The following is a 14,188-nucleotide window of genomic DNA, read 5'->3' as shown; positions in this document are numbered from 1 at the left end:
AATATGTATAGGAAGAGAGGACTGAAGCCACCACATACAGCTAATTAATCTTATACAGGATAACCAAGCCAATCATGAGGAGTGGTGCCTTTTGGCAAAGCAAAAGGTGAGGTGAGACTTGAACAATGGTAAAGTGGGATAAAACAGGCTGAGGTAAGTAAGGCAAAGCGTGGAGTGAAGGAGCAATCATGGCACTCTTGCAGAATTAAGAGTTTAATGTAGCCGAGGAATGAAGTAACAATGGTGGAAGCTGAGGCTGTTGGGGTAAGTTCATGACGTGAGTTGAGACTTCAGTTGATGAGCTAGTGGTGAAGTACCGAACATTTTTGCTCATTTATTTATGTGTTGCTTTGCTTTGATTTCATTTTACTATTTTTTTACAGAGTAAAATTTATGTTTAGAATTAGCCAGCTGCGCTCAGTCTAGATGATCCCAATTTTGTTGGCAACATCCAAAGCATCATTGTTGGGAGCCAGTGGAACATATGCCTCCTTCTCTCCTTCAGGCCTGTCAGGGTGTTGACCCTGGCCATGTCAATGTCATGGGGCTTCTTCACACCCTGTTTGATCTATGGATGTCCTTGACATCCATGATGGACACACGCGTATTGTTGTGTTCTATCTTCATGGCTGACTCAGTACTCAGGGGGAACTTGATGATGTTTAGTGGTCAAGCTTGTTTCTACTGGGGAGTGCTCTTCTGAGGATATTTAGACTGCCACTGGAGCCACAGTGTCTTTGGCTATGGGAAGGTGGGTGACATGGAGATGTTCTATTTTTTGTGGCTATGAATGTCTTTCAGCACTACTTTCTTTGCTTTCAAAGTCTTTGCTTTGGCTTCAGCTTTGTGAGGTGCAGGAGAGGCCTGGAGACATGAAGCTACAGCCTTTGGATGCCATGTAACTCCCTAGAGTCCACTATCTGTTGTCGGCTTCTCCTCCCAAACCCCCTTCAACCTGAGTGAAGCCCACGTGGCTGGGACCACACATGACACAGCATGGCAAAACATATTTTGCTTTGATTTCAAATTAGAGACATAACTGGATCAGATTAGCCCTTTAGAAAGATGAAGTATGCTGCAGATTGGGGAATTAATTGGGGGAGAGTCAAACTGGACTCCAACATATCAATGAGAGCATAATTTCAGTCAATGAGATGAGACCTGAAGGCGGGTAAACTAAGGGAATTAAAATAGATACTTCGGTTTCTCTTTAGATCATGTAAATCTTTCATCTTTTCCCCAAGGATCTTAATTACATGTACCTCTTCTCACTGTTCACTTATCACAAAGAAAAGTTTCTAGTCCTTGGCTCAGTATTTGTTCATTGTTTTTACTTAATTGAACCTAAATTTATGTTTTAAATTTGTTCTAAATATCTTTCAAATCAAAATGGAAAACTATCATGAAGATTGTGGAGCTACAAAATACATTCAGAGATATGTATGAGTGTCACACTTGTATTGACAACCAAGAAAAATACAGTATTTGTTGTCACTTGCGAGGTCTGGTTGATTGGCTTGGAAAAGTTGTTCCCCATGTCTTCGGACATCAATAGCTACTAAGCAACATTAACACAAAGCAGCTTTCTCACATATCTACTCTTTAATTTACCTGACAAATTTGCATTTTGTACCTTTATCACTCTTTAGGATATATATCTTTTATATAATAAATAAAAATTTTCAAAACACTAGCTGCGCCAGGATTATACTTGTGCTAGAATAACAGGGTCACCAAATTTATACCAAATAGCTCCATGATGGATTACCTACAACAACACTTCCCAAAATCTTTATACAGTATGTCACAAGCAGGCCAAGCAGGTCAAAGACCTCACATTACCTTTCTCCTGGGCCCTCTATCTTGACATGCTCACTCTCGCTCTGGATTATGTACCAGATGAAGGCAAGACAGTTTACAGAGGTTTGATATAAATCACATGAGAAGTCCTAAGAATTCAGGCACCTAAATTGCAACTGCAGTGTTGCCTACAAACCTTGCAACATAATATTAAATCAAATGCAAGCTAAGACATAAAATAACAGAATGGCAAATATTAAGGCAGGTGGACCTCCTTGATTTGGCAAAGTGCAGAGTGCCTTCAATTTTCTCATTATTTACAGAAAGCAAAATAGTTATTTTAGCAAATGAAGACATCGTGTTAACAATGTTTCTTTTCTAAGAATTGTTGTTCTTTCTATGGTGTGCTATTTTACTATGATATAGTATGATCTTTCCCTTCTAACAATTCCATATGATTTAAAGTTCTTCCATGTCAAACTTCATGCCTTAATATTATTTAGAAATTAATTTTGAAATTAAAGTAAAAATATTAATCTGCCATTTATTAATCTCATCACTTTAAAGTTAGGAAAATGTCATAATTTAAGATTATTTTGGCAAGCTATTTTTAAAGCATCAAGTATATGTCAAGAATTTTTATTGGATTAGGTAGATATCTTATCTCCTTTTTACAGATAAAAATACTGAGACTTTAAGGTTAAATTTATAAGGATTATAAATATTCTAACATTTGAGCAAGGGTTAGAAGCAGAGATGTCTGATATTTTTAATATAGGTCTATTAACAGCTACTCTACTGTACATAATTACTTTTTTAAAAATCTTGAATTTCCCCACATAATACCTCACATAAATCTGCTGAATCTCACATAATACTACTGAAATACATTTTAAAAAGTTTGTTCACTTCTTAGTGACACTGTATGTAAATTGCTGTGTCAATCATTGTGTTAAAAAATTTCCTGTATGTTGATCCAGGAGGAAATAAACTTTTCCTACCTATATTCCTAAAAATCCAGAGTGATCATTTTATTACATTAATAAGAACATGTTAAAGTTCTTAAATGTGTATTTATTCTATTCTTTTATTATCAAAATGGAACATAACATTTGGAAATATTTTAATTTCACTTTATTATATTTTCTCATGCCAAAATTGAAAACACCATATATTTTATAAAGGCTATGTTAGTTTTGCCTATATAGAAACAATCTTTGTGCTTTCAAATTATAGAGATTAAATGTAATTTCTATGTTTTTTAAGATTTTAATTTATTTATTTTTAGAGGGAGAGTAAGGGAGGGAGAAAGAGAGGGAAAGAAACATCAATGTGTGGTTGCTTCTCACACGCCCCCTACTGGGGACCTAGCCTGCAACACAGGTATGTGCGAAGACTGGGAATCGAACTGGCAACACTTTGGTTAGCAGGCTGGCACTCAATCCACTCAGCCAGGGCTTCTTTTCTATTTTTTTTTTTAGAATGAATCTATAAAGTCATTCAAGTAGTTATTTATTTTATTTATGTGTTATTAAATTCCCCTTTATTATTTAAAATGTATAAGAAATCACTCATTATATACTTGATTTATAGTATTTTATATTACAATAAAATCTTAAATGTGTATGTGCTTCCAAGAATGAGAAATTTCATTTTCAAGTAATCATTAAGACAGTGATTCTAAAGAAGTTGGTGTCTCCCCAACTCTATTCAAGGCTGATCAAATCTCTCCTAAGCTTATATCTCCTGTGAGTTCACCAAAAGCTTACATTGACCAGATGCTGTCTAGAAAAAGAAAGGGTCTACATGGTAGTTAGATGGGGGAGGCAGATATTGCAAAGCAGCCAGATGCATGGATCTGGAGTGATAACTACATCTGCAATCCCTGCTCTACCATCTGCTACACGTATGACCTGGAACGAGTTACACAGTTGTTCAAATGTTTCATGCCCTAATCCACTGGTCAGAGGTAATAATTGCACCTTCCTCTTAGGCTTACCATGAAGATTCAGTGAGTTGCATCACACTTGAGACAGTGCTTAGCACAAATTATAATGAGGCCATGTAGAGGAGATGCTAATCAAACAAAAGACATAAGGCTAGATGACGTCCTAAATCACTCCTGGTAGTAAATATTCTAGAAAATACTCGCTTTTATCTCATTAAGAACATTAATTCTGTAGTTAGAGAAATGAGTACAGAACATTTTCCTTAGTACAGTATTTGAATATGCAAGTTCAGAGTGAAGTATCTAAACATGTACCTGTCATTCACTTCGCGGAGAAATGGCATTGGTCCATTTCAAAATGCAGCAAGTGAAGAGACAAAGAAGATAGTCAAAATCTCAGTGTAGATTAATAGCAGCATTTCTCCCTTTATAATCTACTATTTAATTCATTGTTCTTTGGAAATACAATATGTATAATATGTAAATTCAAGTGTAAAAATAATTAAGTATCCAACAGTGGAAAACTAGTTTTATTCAAATATCTCTGTGGAAGTATTTGCCATATTAACCTACATACCTTGGATCAAAGATAATAATAATGCACAATTACAACTATTTGTTGAGAAGTTATTATGTGCCAGAATATGCTAAGCACATGGTATGTACTATCTAATTTAATTTTTATTAGAATTATATTATGAAGGCTCTGAAAAATTAATCAATATGTTTGCACTTGTACAATTATTAAGAGGTAGGTCTATGATTCAAAACCAGGAGTGATAAATTCCAAAAATCCTGCCCTTCCACTATGTCACATAACTCCCAGTAATCACCAAACAACTTTGCTTTTTCTTGTGTCAAGATACTGACTATCCATTTTCTCTGGCATCCAGGACCAAGGTGAAACAGGGGATGAGAAATAGGGGAAGAGGGGACCAAACATGTTGTCAGTTCTGGGCACATTTCTCACACCTGTTTAAGACTTTTTTTTCTTATGATGATGGAGAAAATAATGATATCGAAAGGAAGATTTGTCTTCATTTGCAAAACAGGAACATGGGAAATCTATCCAACACAACAAATTAGCTAGCCTCATCCTTGTTACCCCAACTGTGTGAGAATAGAATAATTTTAAAATGAAACAGCAATTCTATTTCTAAGTTTCATTTGATCTCTCTAATAATATGCTCACAATGCCAATCATCTTCACTCCTTTTGTAATTCTTGACCACCTGTCCTGCGCTCATATCATTTCTGCTCATACAGAGTGCTTTAAAGCAAAATTTACTATGAAGAAAATTTGGTATTTTCATTGTTCACTTGGAATCTGAGCTAGTAACTTCAAGGAACTAGAGTTCTATTCTGTGCCCAGTCTTTCTGTGTCAACCAGCACTTTCCTCTTTACTTAAGGATAACAAAATGAGGATGCCTAATAGAAAGTCAAATATTACAAGGCTCATCTCAGCTTATTTACAAACAATACATCTATGATTCTGATTAGCAATGGATATGAAGTGTCTCTCAATTCACATTTCTTCTTATCACACGAGGGCTGGCCCACAGAATCTTTGTTTCATTCTCAAGGCCCAAGCTTTAGCTAATTTGAGGCAACAGGGTTTCTAAAACTAAGAGGAAATGTAACCCACTAAAATTTCAGAACTTAATAAACTTATTCCTATATTTTTAAATATTATCATCTTAGCCAGTAAAACTAAATCTTTGTGCAAGTCTGCCTGATAAAAAAATGAACTGTTACTAATAAATGTGTTAATAAATATACAGGTAAAAATTATATGAGGATTTATACAAGCAAATTACAGAATTTTCTATTGCATTCACCACATTTATTTAACATACATTTATTGAATGTCTAATATGTACCAGGCATTGTACTTGCCATTGGAGACGTAGAAATGACAAAGCAGGTGTTATCTCTGCCCTTCCACAGGCCTCCACTATAAATGGTAAAGAAGAAGGAGAACTGTGAGTAAATTCCTTTATCATAAACAAAATGAGAAAAACAGTAAAAATTATAAAGATGTCATTTATATGAACTTATTGCCAAAAAACTGGAAATAAAAATCCAATGGGTCTTCATGCTCAGTATTTGTACTCATACAGCAAGGTTTAATAGAATTTTTTAATTTTAGAGTAGAAGACATGTCAAATGCAGTTTACATTTCTCAGCCAGTAATTATATTTTCTTACAAGTGGCTATTACATTTTTAGAGACAGACACAACAAATAATAAGAGGTTTTATTTGAGAGGAGAAACAAGCATGGTGGGTTTTTTTTTTAGATGAAAGGGGTATAATAAATTTATGAGACCTCACATACAGCTATAATATAATAAATTAGAAGGATTAATAGAATTGTGAGCTACAGTAACCTGCACTAGTAGAATGCCTATTTTATGGAGCTCGATAATACAGTTTATCATTGACTCCATGGGAATTCCCACAATATATTAGCTGTGGTGTAACAATAAAGCACACACAGTAAGGGGCATGTCCCTTTTGACACACATTCTCTTCCCACACTTATTTTACCAGGGAAACAACTCTGGTGCAGTTTAATTAAACTGCACTGCAATGAATTAGTCCAGGTCTTAGCCCTCTGACAGAGAGGGGCCTGGCAGTACCACAGGGGTTTGTCCCCTTATGACACCAGAGAGACTTCAGAAAACCTGGGGGGGAAAGTGTAAGATCCCTCAAATGACAGTGTCACTGGGCAAGCCTGGAGCTGTCAATCAGGTCACTTAAGGAAGCATTCACTCGTTTGGAGAAATTTTATATTTCCCTATTTGTTGACTATTGGTCAATATTTTGGGGAACATCTAAATTTCTTGGGAAGGTTTTGTTCTATTCCCCTAATTGAGGACCAGTCTATTATTGCTTATTTTAAAGAAAATTACCCTTGCTATTTTAAAGTCCACTGTGTATTCATAGCCAGCTTGGGAAAGGCAAGCAAGAAAGTAATAAGTGAAAATAAACTTAGGATGATGATGAGTTCAAATAAACTCTATTGGAAATAAGATATAAATAAAAACACTTTTGTTCAAAGTAAAAAGTCTCCAGCTAAACATGATCTAGAATATCCAGGATAGAAATGTATTACAAAAGATATGTTATTTCCCCAGAGTTTCTGATCAACAGGATAGTAAGGTTATACCCCCAATGACACAAAAAAATCTTGCATTATTGATGAATATTCTTATTTTATCTGAGTGTCATTTATTAATTCATGAGGGCATTTTGGAATTGAAAAATAAAAATTTATGAAACAATTATATTTTAATAACTGCTTCTAGATGGATACATTGAATATTTAAGTGAACCAACACACAAAGACCTCAAAGGAATTTATTAGACAATGGCAATTAGATCTCTAATAACTTGGCTCCGCTGGAATTACTGAGCACTATTTAGATGCCAGACATGGCACCTTAGTGATGGGTACTCCATGTCGCCACCCTGCCTTTCGCTAAGGTCCCTGAGAAATGACAGTCACGTTAGGTGTCGTGTAAAGCAGCTGACCTCACACTCTCGGCACTTGATCTTTGCACTGCAAGTGACCATTTGTCATTGTTGCCTGGAGATGAAACTCAGGTGACTCAATGTCACCACTGCCTTTTCAAAGAATAAGATAATTGTTAAGTTTTCAAGCCTAGAACAGAAGATGCAAAGTTGCTTAGAAAAAAAAAAACATATAAGCAAATTAAAAGCAAAGAATAGAATACTTTATTTATAAGGAATATGCTTTCTAATCATTGTAAAAATTATCTGCACTTAGAACTTTTTGACCAAATGAAAAGAAGATTCATGGTTTTCTGAAAACATTTTCCTATTACAATCTTTTTCCAAAGTAGGTACTAGAGAATAAAAGCATTCCTACCAGACCATGCACATTAACATAGGGCACCCACAGAAGCTTATTTACAATAAGTAATATTGTTCTTTTCTTCTCAAACAAGGATTAGTTTTCTGTAAATTGGGACTCATATAATAGAAAAATTCCCACCACAATATTGGCAAGCTTTGGGAATAATATTATCTCCTCTATTCATTGTGCCTTAGGAATCTCAGAATTTGAACAAGTTGGAGAAGAGATGAGCTCCTCACATTCCCAGCCTTTTTCACCTCAAGTGATTCTGAAATCTCTGTGTTCATTTCAAAGAGTGGCTTTTGTACATCAGTGATCATCACACACAGGCAGTGTGCTAAGGGCTTTATATATTTTATGAGTGTTTCATTTGAACTCTCAATAGAAGCATGGGAGTTTGGTATTATTATTGTCAATTTATAGATAAATAAACTGAGAGGCAAAGAATTTATGTTATTTTCCAAGAGCATCAGAATTAGTAGATAGCAGAGTTTAGATTCAAACTGAGTGATTCTAATGTCAAAATAGGTACTATTAAATTATTATCTACATTAGCTCTAAAATTAAAAGCTTGGAGACTTTTTCTCACTAGTAAATATCCCATGCCATATTCTGCTTGAAAAAAGTGTCTAATTTTTTCAATGAGATTCTTAGGTGACTGTTATGTCTTATTTCTCTAGACCCTTCATACTATGTAGTGACAGAGCCTGAAATATTGTTCTATTTGGGGAAGCAACTTTATTATTAGGCCTGCACTTATGTTTCTTTAGAAAAGAGGTTGTTCGTATCATAGTGCTCTTGCTCTTTCTTCATATACTTGTGCCTCCATGAGAAAGGAAAAACAGAAAAATCTCTTTCCATTCTGACCCTCAAAATACAACATAGCCTTCATTGTCAATGAAGAAGCAATTGAAACTGCAAGTTATGATAAGCAACCTGTAACTATCTTCCTCACCATCATTACCTCTAACCTCCTAGTCCAACCCTTCATTAGTAGAAATGAGGTTGTGATTTACAGTTGGAATGTGCAATTTAATTATCTTTACTTTATTGGAATTAGAATAGCAAGAACAATATTTTGTGAACTTACCATCTCAGTTTTAACATCCAAAGCATTTGTTTTCTCATATTTTCTCATTTTATAGTACTTATGAAACAAACTATGCCTATTAATGTAAAATAAAATTTTGACAACCTCAATTTGGCTGACCTTGAACATCATATCTTACACTAAATTTTTTAATATCATTTTAAAGTAGTAAAATATAAAATACTAAGTACATGTATAACAAAAAGACAAATATATATCTTATGTCTACTGAAAGAAAGAGAAGCATATAGGTGCCAGAGAAAACAGGCAGCTTACAAGGCAAATGGAATCAGTCAGAGAGATGTGGGAGAATTATAGACCTAGGGGCCAGAGGCTAAGGCTTCAATTTCCATACAGGGATAATAGATGTGGCCTTGAACCTACGCACATAAAGATATAGAAATAAAACCTTTAATGAAGTTAAGACCCCAAAAGCACTGTTTCTTCATTGTATGATAAAGATTCTACCCCAAATGGAAACTACCCCTCCCAAGAGTTTTGTAAAGATTAAAAAAATTAAAAATTTATATGAGAAAGTGAAGACTCAGCCTATGTTATCTCATGGCATAGAAATCATTAAGCCAAAAAAAATAGCATAAAAATTTACTTACATTACTAAATTTACAACAACTGGTACAGGAAAATTCAACACTACTCTTTGTTAGCATTACAGAATTCTAGATTGACAGTTATTTTTTCAGCATTTTTCTCTAACTCTGGACAAATAAATACACACACACAATCATTAAAAAAGATTATATGAATTCCAAAGTACAAATCTAAAAGGAAATATTCCAACACAAATACAGTGGGCATTACAACAGATAGATCAGAACCCAAAAACTTCTAGTAATGAGATAATCTAAAAGAAACTATAGGGAGATCCAAGATAGTGGAGGAGTAAGTGGAAGCTGCACTGACCTCATCCTGGGACCAATCTGGTATTATAGCTAAACTATGGAGAAATCACCTGGAGTAGCCAACTGAACAGTAGCTATAGAGAGGCATTGTAATCAAGGACAGACAGAAGAAACCACTTCACCACAATGTGACTGGTTGACTAAATTAACAACCAAAGGAAACAGCCATACACTGTGCATAGTCTTGCAGTCTTGAACAGGCTGCCCAGGGTCAGACAGGGACACAAAATGACATCACCAGGGGTGTATCCAGAAAGAGAAGACAGTGCACCTGCCCAACAGCATACAAGACTTGGGCAGAGTGACCTTCAGGCACCCAGAGGGAAGCACCCATCAAAAAATGACTCGACAACAACACCTGATTACAACCACAGAGCCAACATAAACAGCATAAAAAGCATCCCAAGAACATCAAATTTAGGAGATCAAGGAGTCTGCATCACAGAATCCCAGAGGTCTCCTGCCACGGAAAGTTCATACTACAAAGCAGGGAGTCAAAGCAGATCAATCTAATATGCAGAAATAAACACTGGGTTACCTAAAAAGAGAGACAAAGAAACAACCCTTAATCAAAAGGAAAGGAGGAATCCCCAGAAAGAGTACTAAATGAAATAGAGGCAAGCAAACTGAAACCAAGACTACTCTACCCAACAAGTTTCTCATTTATGGAAGGCAAAATAAGGAGTTTCCCAGACAAAAGAAGGCTGAAAGAATACATCTCCACCAAACCAGCATTGCAAGAGATGCTAAAAGGACTGCTTTAAAAAGATAAAGAAAAAGAGTGAGAGAGACAGGAACACCAGTACAAAGGGGTAACGTGGCAAAGAATAAGTACCTATCAATAATAACCTTAAATGTAAATGGATTAAATGCTCCAATCAAAAAACATAGGGTAGCTGGATAGTGAAGAAAACAAAACCTGTATATATGCTGCCTACAAGAGACCCACATCAGAACAAAAAATCTACACAGATTGAAAGTGAAAGGATAGAAAAAAGTATTCCAAGCAAATGGACCTGAAAAAAAAGAAGCAGGGGTAGCAATACTTACATCAGAGAATACAGATTTCAAAATAAAGGCCATAAAAAGAGACAAAGAAGGACACTACATAATACTTAAGGGGGTAGTCAATCAAGAAGATATAACTCTTGTAAACATGTATGCACCCAATATAGGAGAACCCAAATATATAAGGAAAATTTTGGAGGACTGCAAGAAAGACATCAAGAGCAACACACTCATCATAAGAGATTTTAACATCTCATTGTAAACAGTGGGCAGATCTTACAAGCAAAGAACCAACAAGGACATTGTTGCATTGAACAACACTCTAGGTCAAATGTACTTAATTGATATATAGAACCTTTTACCCCAAAGAAGCAAAATATACATTCTTTTCAAATGCACACAGAACATTTTCAAAGATAGACCACATGCTAGGACACAAAAGAAGCATCAACAAATTCAAGAAAATTTAAATCATATCAAGCATCTTCTCAGATCACAATGGCTTGAAACTAGAAACCAACCTCAAGGAAAAAACTCAAAAACATTCAAATTAATGGAGACTAAATAACATACTATTAAATAATGAATGGGTTAACAATGAGATCAAGGAAGAAATCAAAAATTTTCTGGAAACAAATAAAATTGAACACACAATAGGCCAAAACCTATGGGACACAGTGAAAGCAGCCCTGAGAGGAAAGTTCATAGCAATACAGGCCTACCTAAAAGAAAAATCTCAAATAAACAACCTAACTCTACATCTGCAAGAACTAGAAGAACAACAACAAAGCCCAGAGCAAGTAGAAGGAAGGAAATAATCAAGATAAGGGTAGAATTAAATGACATAGAGACTAAAGGAACAATTCAAAGGATCCATATATCCAGGATCTGGTTCTTTGAAAAGATAAACAAATAGACAAGCCTTTGACCTGACTCATCAAGAAAAAATTAGAGAGAACTCAAATGATTAAAATCAGAAACCAAAGAGGAGAAACTACAACCAATACCACAGAAATACAAAGGATCATTAAGAAATTACTACAAACGACTATATGCTGAGAAATTTGACAATCTGAGTGAAATGGGCAAATTTCTAGAAAAATATCATCTTCCAAAACTGAATCAAGAAGCAGAAAGCCTGAGTAAACTGATTAGTAGAACAACTAATGAAATTAAACCAGGAAGGCCAGGAAGCTCAGAGAGTCCCAAAGAAGTTGGACCCAAGGAGGAACACACCAAGGCACATCTTCATTACATTAGCCAAGGTAAAAATAAAGGAGAGAATTCTAGAAGTAGCAAGAGATAAGGGAACAGTTACCTACAAAGGAGTTCCTATAAGACTGTCAGCTCATTTCTCAAAAGCAACTTTACAGGCAAGAAGGGGCTGGAAAGAAGTATTCCAAGTCATGAAAGGCAGGGACCTACATCCAACATTGCTCTATCCAGCTTTCATTTAGAATGGAAGGGCAGATAAAGTGCTTCTCAGATAAGGTCAAGTTAAAGGAGTTCATCAACACCAAGCCCTTATTATATGAAATGTTAAAGGAACTTACCTAAGAAAAAGAAGATGAAAAATATGGACAGTAAAATGACAACAAACTCAGAGTTATTAACAACCGAACCTAAAACAAAAGCAAACTAAGCAAACAACTAGAACAGGAACAGAGCCACAGAAATGGAGATCACATGGAGGGATAGCAACAGGGGAGTGGGAGGAGGAGAGAGGGGGAAAGGGTACAGGAATAAGCAGCATAGATGGTAGGGAGAAAATAGACCGAGGGAGGGTAAGAATAGTATGGGAAATGTAGAAGCTAAAGAACTTATGACACTTGGACATGAACTAAAGGGGGGGCATGTGGGTGGGAGGGGGTGTACAGGGGCAGGAGAGTGAAGGGGGGAAATGGGACAACTGCAATAGTATAATCAATAATATATGTTTTTTAAAAAACCTCCCAACACATAAAAGCCCTGGACCAGAAGGCTTCACAGGTGAATTTTGCCAAACATTTAGGAAACAACTAAATCTTATCCTTCTCAAACTATTCCAAAAAATTCAAGTGAGAAGACTCTCAAACTCTTTATACAAGGCCAGTATTAACCTAATTCCAAAAGTATGTAAAGACACAGCAAAGAAAGAAAACTACAGGCCAATATCTCTGATGAGTATAGATGCTAAAATCCTCTACAAAATATTGGCAAACTGGATCCAGCAATACATTAAGAAAATCATACACCACGATCAAGTGGGATTCATCCCAGGGATGCAAGTTTGGTATAATACAAATCAATAAACATAACACACCACATAAACAAAATGAAAGATAAAAATCATATGATCATATCAATAGATGCTGAAAATGCATTTGGTAAAGCACAGCACTCATTTATGATAAAGACACTCAGCAAAGTGGGAAGAGAGTGAGCACAGCTTTGGTGGGGAAACTGGTTCTGGGTTGGCCTGCCTGCTAATGGAACTTCTCTCTGCCAATTATGGCAAAAAGTCCAAGCTGGAGTGTTCCATTTACCCAGCCTCCAAGATTTTCACAGCTGTATTTGACCCCCCATACCTCCATTCTCACCACCCACACCACTCTGATTGTGCCTCAGTTTACCACAAGGCCATCTACAACATCTATCATAGAAACCTTGATATGGAGCACCCAACCTACACTAACCTAAACTGCCTTATCAGCCAGATAATGTCTCCATCACTGCTTCCCTGAGGTTTGATGGAGCCTGAACGTTGATCTGACAGAATTCCTAACCAACCTGGTGCCCTACCCCTGCATTCACATCCCTCTGGCCACAATGCCCCTATCATCTCTGCTGAGAAAGCCTACCATGAACAGCTTTCTGTAGCAGATATCCAATGTGTGCTTTGAGCCAATGAACCAGATGGTGAAATATGACCCTTGCCATCATAAATACATGGCTTGCTGCATGTTTTAACATGGTGACATGGTTCCCATAAATGTCAATGCTGCCATTGCTACCATATAGACCAAGTGTAACATCCTGTTTGTGAACTGGTACCCAAGGGCTTCAAAGTTGGCATTAATTACCAGCCTCCCACTGTGGTACCTTGTGGACACCTGTCCAAAATACAGGGAACTGTGTGCATTCTGAGCAGCACCACAGCTATTGCTGAGGCCTGGGTTCGCCTAGACCACAAGTTTGACCTGATGTACTACTTACTGTGTCCCAAACTGGTCAATAGGAGTGATTTTTTTTAAGAGAAAGAAACAATGGAAAATAAAAATTGGTAAATGTGAATCAATATAAGCAATGGCAGTAATGACAACTGGAGGAAGAGCAGGCAAAACAAGTGAGAGAAATAAAACACAGGAAAATTTGAATAGTGATTCAAGAAATGTATTCTAAAATTTTGAAAGTTTACTAAAAATGTAAAGATGCATATTAATTTAAAAACTTTTTAGAACAAGAATACATATGAAAGATTTAAGGTATTCATTAGAAGACTAGAAACAATGTATAACTTCAAAAAGAGAATGGAAAAAAAGGAAAATTATAAATCCAATC

General features: G+C 35.9%; 1 pseudogene; it reads left to right on the top strand.

Annotated features, from left to right (window-relative positions):
• The first annotated feature begins 240 nt into the window (after nt 1–240).
• Nucleotides 241–13,881, top strand: LOC114491985 (annotated as a pseudogene).
• The last annotated feature ends 307 nt before the right edge of the window (nt 13,882–14,188 follow it).

This window comes from Phyllostomus discolor, chromosome 1 (assembly GCF_004126475.2).
Source record: "Phyllostomus discolor isolate MPI-MPIP mPhyDis1 chromosome 1, mPhyDis1.pri.v3, whole genome shotgun sequence".
In the NCBI taxonomy this organism is placed as follows: domain Eukaryota; kingdom Metazoa; phylum Chordata; class Mammalia; order Chiroptera; family Phyllostomidae; genus Phyllostomus; species Phyllostomus discolor.
The sequence above is the reverse complement of the archived record's forward strand: the minus strand, read 5'-3'. Positions and strand labels throughout refer to the sequence as shown.